This window comes from Bicyclus anynana, chromosome 12 (assembly GCF_947172395.1).
Source record: "Bicyclus anynana chromosome 12, ilBicAnyn1.1, whole genome shotgun sequence".
Classification (NCBI taxonomy): Eukaryota; Metazoa; Arthropoda; class Insecta; order Lepidoptera; family Nymphalidae; genus Bicyclus; species Bicyclus anynana.
The window spans coordinates 13,835,707-13,842,285 of record NC_069094.1 but is presented as its reverse complement, the minus strand read 5'-3'; the positions used below and the strand labels follow the sequence as shown (position 1 = coordinate 13,842,285).

At 34.1% G+C, this 6,579-nt stretch overlaps 1 long non-coding RNA gene across 1 annotated transcript; it reads left to right on the top strand.

The window, feature by feature from the left end:
• Positions 1 to 3,608: 3,608 nt before the first annotated feature.
• On the top strand, positions 3,609 to 5,908 carry LOC112050626 (uncharacterized). Its single transcript, XR_002887171.2, has 2 exons — positions 3,609 to 4,067; positions 5,760 to 5,908. It is a non-coding gene; the product is annotated as an uncharacterized LOC112050626 (long non-coding RNA).
• The last annotated feature ends 671 nt before the right edge of the window (positions 5,909 to 6,579 follow it).

The window sequence follows — 6,579 nt, the reverse complement described above, 5'->3', positions numbered from 1 at the left end:
AAACTTACACGACAACCCATGTATAGTCTTCTCATGATGAGTCAATTAGCAAATGGTAAAAACGTAGTAATTTGTATTCAGTACGTCGAAATAGTTTTTCCAAATTCCATCACGTATTAAATAAAACTTGTTACACTTATATTAAACAATCTTTTTTTTATTCGTTACAAGTTAACCCTTGACTATAAATGGTGAAACAATCTAAGATGGAAGAGGACTAACACACACCCTTTTTGGTTTGTACAGTCATCGTATCGCAAGCCATAATGATGATCAAAGCCTCCCACCAGCCACACCTGGATCAACGAAAACCTCAATCAACCCAGCCGGGGATCGAACCCAGGACCTCTGTCTTGTAAATCCACCACGCGTACTATTGCGATTATCAAAATCAACATCATTATCAGCCTATTGAAATGGCCCATTACAGAGCCAGGTCAGGTCTTCTTCCTTACAGAAGAAGGGTTACCAACCACGTTGCTCCAATTCGGATTGGCGTTCTTGGGTGATAAAGGTAAATTAATTAATGACCCCTATCAGATGTTAATGATAATGCCCACGACCTACGGCTTAACGTGCTCTTCGAGGCACGGAGCTATAACATCAGCAACTTAACAACTCTGGGCTGAGAAGTTGATCTGAAAATTTCTTAGAACAAAGAAAACCTCGGATCTCATAGCTTTCATAGTCCCAGAAATCGTACCCAGGACCTCGTGATCCGATAGCTCATAAGTTAACCATTGACCAAGGCCGTGATAGCCTAGTGGTTAACACCTCTACCTTCAATTTGGAGGGCGTAAGATCGAATCCGGCCGGAGCATGCACTTCCAACTTTTCAATTAATTAAAAAATTAAATATCACGTCTCAAACAGTAAAGGAAAAACATCCTAAGGAAACCTGCATACTTATATGAGAATTTTCTTGATTCTCTACATGTGTTAAGTTTGCCAATCCGCATTGGCCCAGCGTGGTGGACTACTGGCCTAAACCCTCTCATTCTGAGAGGAGACTCACGCTTAGCAGTGAGCCGAATGTGGGTTGTTAATGAGATATTGATTTTGATTTATATATCTGTTAAAGTATGTGAATACCTACTAGAAATAAACTATGTATACTTAACATTTAAAGGTAAAAGTAGGTATATTTCTTTCTTTCCTTATTACTAACAACACCCATATCCAAGTACCCGGCGAATCATTAATAAATTATTTTTGTTTTAACTACGTGATATTGTTCACGAACTAATTACTGTACTCTTTTTATTTATACTTTGTACTTGTTCATTAAGATACATACAATAATCCTTTAAATATTGATATTGGCTAAGTAATTAATTATTGTAATTAAGTTTATCGAAATGAGACTAATGTTTTAAACGATCTTTTTGTTATTATAATTGAGGATATTATAATAAAGGCTTGGTCGTTATCTTAGAACTAATTGATAATTCGTACCTATTAGTATTTTCCTATGTACCTACTTTTTGATAAGTACTAGTGTTGTACTGTAGTGTTTGAAAATTAAATGCATACAAGAAAAAACAAACAATTAATGAAAGCCGAAATTGTAAAAACTTCTTCTAAAAATGTTATCAGAGAATGATCCTCTGGTACCAATAATGGAATTCCATAAAATAATTCCCGATTTTAAAAAAAATATATTACTAAGTATTTTTAAACATAATAATTATAGAATAAACATCTCCGAAAGATGCCCCGGGTTGGTAGTAAAATGTACGAAAAGCGGCTTTTGTCGTATCTTGGAGGCTTTTGTCGGGTTTTCCCGAAAGAAATTAAAATTAAAACCAAATATTAAATTTTCATATTTTTATTTTTGCAAAATATTTTATGCTTTTATAAATTATATCCTCATGTGTTATTTATTGGTGATAAGATCTAAAATCTACACTAATATTATAAAGCTATAAAGTTTGTTTGTTTGCTTGTTTGAACACTGTAATCTCAGGATCTTCTGGTCCGATTTAAAAATTATTTCAATGTTATATAGGCCATTTATCGAGGAAGGCTATAGGCTATATTTTATCCCCGATTCCTACGGGACCGCAAACCACGCGGGTGAAACCGCACGGCGTCAGCTAGTGATAGATAATATTCACAGTGGCACATTGCATACAAAATCTAGGGAACCATGATCTAGATGAAGTTTAAGACTGTAGTGTTTGAAAGCCCATGTTATGATGATGATGATGATGATGAAGATGATGATGAAGATGATGGTGACGATGATGATGACGATGATGATGATGCTGATGATGTAACTACACTTTACGGGTACAATACACTGTGTAAAGCACATCATAACTCTAATCTTAAACTCATTCTTGTGATGTTTTGTATAACTAGCAAGTGCGAGTTTCGAATTCACCGCTATCTTTCTCATTCTCTGGTATTGTGTTAAACAGAGAGAGATATAGGTGAATTAGAAACTCGCACTTGCAAGTTTTAAAATATCGTTACAGAATAGCCTAGCTGCTGTAAGCGTCTACATTATGACCATAGGTCGTTGCACTTGCTCTACGAGTATCATTCACCCATCCTTGTCGGAAACTGATAAACATGTCACAACAAACTATCTCAGCTAATGGCGTTCGACAGATTGATAAAATAAGTCTTTTTCATTGAAATATTAAGTATTTTATAAATATTTTATTACTATTAGTGATAGTGATAGCCCAGTGGATATGACCTCTGCCTCCGATTTCGGAGGGCGTGGGTTCGAATCCGGTCCTGGGCATGCACCTCCAACTTTCCAGGTGTGTGCATTTTAGTTAATTAAATATCACTTGTCTCAAACGGTGAAGGAATAACATCGTGAGGAAACCTGCATACCAGAGAATTTTCTTGATTCTCTGCGTGTGTGAAGTCTGCCAATCCGCATTGGGCCAGCGTGGTGGACTATTGGCCTAACCCCTCTCATTCTGAGAGGAGACTCGAGCTCAGCAGTGAGCCGAATATGGGTTGATAACGTTATTACTATTACGTACTATTTTTTAAATAAACAACTCTACAATTATACCTTTAATTCATTTACATATTTCAATTATGACTTTTTCTAGATGTACAGAAAATAAATAGCTGATGTCTTTTAAAATAGGTAGGTCATTTTCAAATTTATATAATTCTGTCTGATGGCCAGAAGCAAGAAGAGCCATTTTTGGAGTTCTTTTTAAATCTTGATCATAATATCTTGTAAAATATACCTCAATCTAAAAACTTTATTAAATCTATTAATAGTCTGATTTGAAAGACAGAATTCTTTGATAAAATACCTTTTATTAATTGAAATTGCTACCTAATATACTTATTGTAATTTCATTAATCAAAGTATTAAAGTTGACAATTTATAAAAACTTTGTAATTTGTTAACACAATGAAAAACATTATAAATATAAAAAAATGACACATCATTTTACTATATTTAGAGATATCGATTAGGTATTCATATTTTAAAATTTATTCAAATGTTTAGCTAAATACGTAAACAACTGATGTACGATTTTAGCAAAGTTTCCTGTTTCCAACGATATGAATAAACTTAACCCTAGTCTAAACATAGTAAAAGATCACGAAAGTTATTCGCGTAAAGGACCGAGAGAAAAAACACATCAATAATACGAATTGACACCGATTTACAACAGGTAGGTATGGACGGACAAAAAATAATGACGTACGTAGACATGTTGACCTGCGTATGCGCACACGTGGATATATTTAAGGAGTGGGAGGTACCGGCTACCATCACACTGTTTCTAGCGCTCAGAGAGAACGCACGCGTGTTGAAATAACAAATAAAATTTATATCGATAAAGATGTTTTCAAACCCGTTCGAAAGGAAGCACTCCGCGCTGAGGCAAGCTTTGGACAAGCTTATACGAGGGGAGACAAGACTCAGTTTTACGAGGAAGACCAAACTTTCGAAGAGTATCAGCAGCAATTCATCCATGTCTTCTTCAAGCAATGATAGTGTGCTCAAGTTTTTTGGGAAACGATGAAAATCGTGGTGTGCAGTGTCTGTGATAATTTGCCATGGCCCGCTCAAGAAAAAGGTTGGTATCTTCTTTAGTCCATACAGTTAGTATTCGAAAGAAGTCTAAAATTATAGATTCTATAAAGTTTGTTACCTTAATCTAATAAAAGGAAAGATAATTTATTCTGGACCCATTAATAGGTATCGTTAATTAACAAAGTAAAATTGAAAAGCTTGTTCATTTACAGGAATCTTAACGAACCTTTAATTAGAACATTTCCTTTGATATCAATTCGTTTTATATTGAAGGAATTATTCTTTATATAAGCGCGTGCTTCAATATTTCCTTACACCAATGAATAAAGTATTGAAGACATATAACATTTTGTGAAACACGAGGCATTTTAGGTCAGATTAATCAATATTGACAAGTGGATGATGAAACAGTAAATCTACACACACACAACTACAAATAGACCGCACAAATACTGTTGTAACATTCCTATTAGATATCATTACTTTTAATACCGTGTCAATTACAATGATTGATACAATCAATGAATGAAACTTATACACCGAAGTTACATTTAAGTAGCCGTAAGACATTTTGTCGATAATTATATTACAATAAAGGTTTATAACCCAATTAGGTAGATATTTAATTTTAAAGTTTGACTCAGTTCATAAAAACGATGCCGGTCACATTGTTGATTATTTTTATTCAGTTATAATTTTTGTAAGAATAATGTTTAAAATAATGATGCCGATCAAAATATTGATTATTCTATTCTTAAACTTGTGTTGAACTTGTTAATTTTTTACTAAACGTACTTATTTAGTGCGCATTTTAAAAGATGACTTTGCGAAGTTTTAGACTTTATCGTAAAGACAAGAAAATATCACATTGCATGCAGGATCATAAAGCTTATCTGATGCATTGATAAATAATAATATATTTTACTTATCCTACTTAAACATGTGTATAAACAGGTTAACTTGAACAATGGTTTTATTTAATTATATTTTCGCTAATCAACTTAAATAAAACAGAATGTATATGTTAATACATACAAAACCGGATGGAAACATTCGTTGGTTTGCAAAAAAAATTATACTTAACATATATTTGCACACAATGTACAATGGACATGTTCGGAAATTTTAATTCAAGTTAATTTCGATTGTGGGGTCAATGTCGAACAATTACTATGCTTTAGTTTTAATATTATATATCTATATAGTCAGCGCCGTCCCGAAGTAAATTTTAAAATGGAGCGAGATCCTATTATGGGGACTCTCCTGTTTGCTCCTAATAATATGGAGATACCTATACCAAATTATGAGTTTAAAGTAAGAATGGAACGCGAAGATCTCGATCATACTCTGGGGTGACCAATTGAAAATCAGGCGCAGTACCGTCTATGGTTGAGTAGGATTATCATTTAGGCGCTCTCTAGGATTTGGCGTCTGGAGCGACTGCTCCGTTCGCCGTATGAACAAGTCGGCCCTGTATATATTTATATGTATTAAATACTGAAGGCGACATTAAAACTTAAATTATGAGTTACTTCCCCATTCACTAAATACCATGGTTAGTTACTGTAAAAGAACTTGATTAATAAGTTCTTATTTGAAACTGCAACTTTATCTGCTACTTGATATAATTGCAGCATTAGCTTCATCTAAAAGTGCTCGTCGCGTTTATAGCTCACGGGTACTTGGCAAATATTTATAACTGCACATTCTAAACCTCTTTTTCTCTTGTCCACAGGTCGAGTCGGGTCATTTGAACTGGTTGCGTGACGTCAATGCCAAGTGTAGTTGTAGGTACATCTATTCGTATCGGTGTTATTAGTCGGCGCATTACAAAAAATGTGATAGACATGAGGTTATCAAATAAAATAATACTTTGATAATATTTTTTGTTGTTTCATTTATCAATAAGTCTTTGAAATATAGATATAGTATTTATTAAAATACAAAAGATTCAACTTAACTATTATAAACAATTTAAACGGCAGAGACGTAAATGGGTGGATGATATTAAGGAGTGGACCAAGAGTAATTAAAGCCAGCTGAAAAATATTTCAAGCAAAAGGAAAAGTTTTCTCCATCTGACCGCCAAACTCCAGTTTGAAGAGTGCACCTGATGATGATGATATTTTCAGACATTCGGTTATTCTTCCCCGCTTTCACCCCCCACAACTTTTAAACGGCTCAACCAATTTTCATCAAACATATCTAAGAACACTCGCACATAAGTCGCCTTTAAAATCTATATTTTAAAAATTTATTATTAAATTTATTTATTAAAATAAAACTAAAATTTTAAAATCGCTTCATCTGTTCGGCAGCTATGGTGCCACAGACATACTGACAGACCCATAGACACGTCAAACTTACTAGTATAACACTCCTCTTTTTGCGTCAGGGGTTAAAAATAGACACATTGTAATAAATTGAAACTAATTGTGAAAAATACTTGCCAAAATTTGGCCGCCCTTGGTAACTGCCCATCACGCAGGCAGCTTTCCCGCGTTGTATTGAGATTGGAATTCTTTGCGCGAGAAAGCTGCCTGCCCGATGGTCGC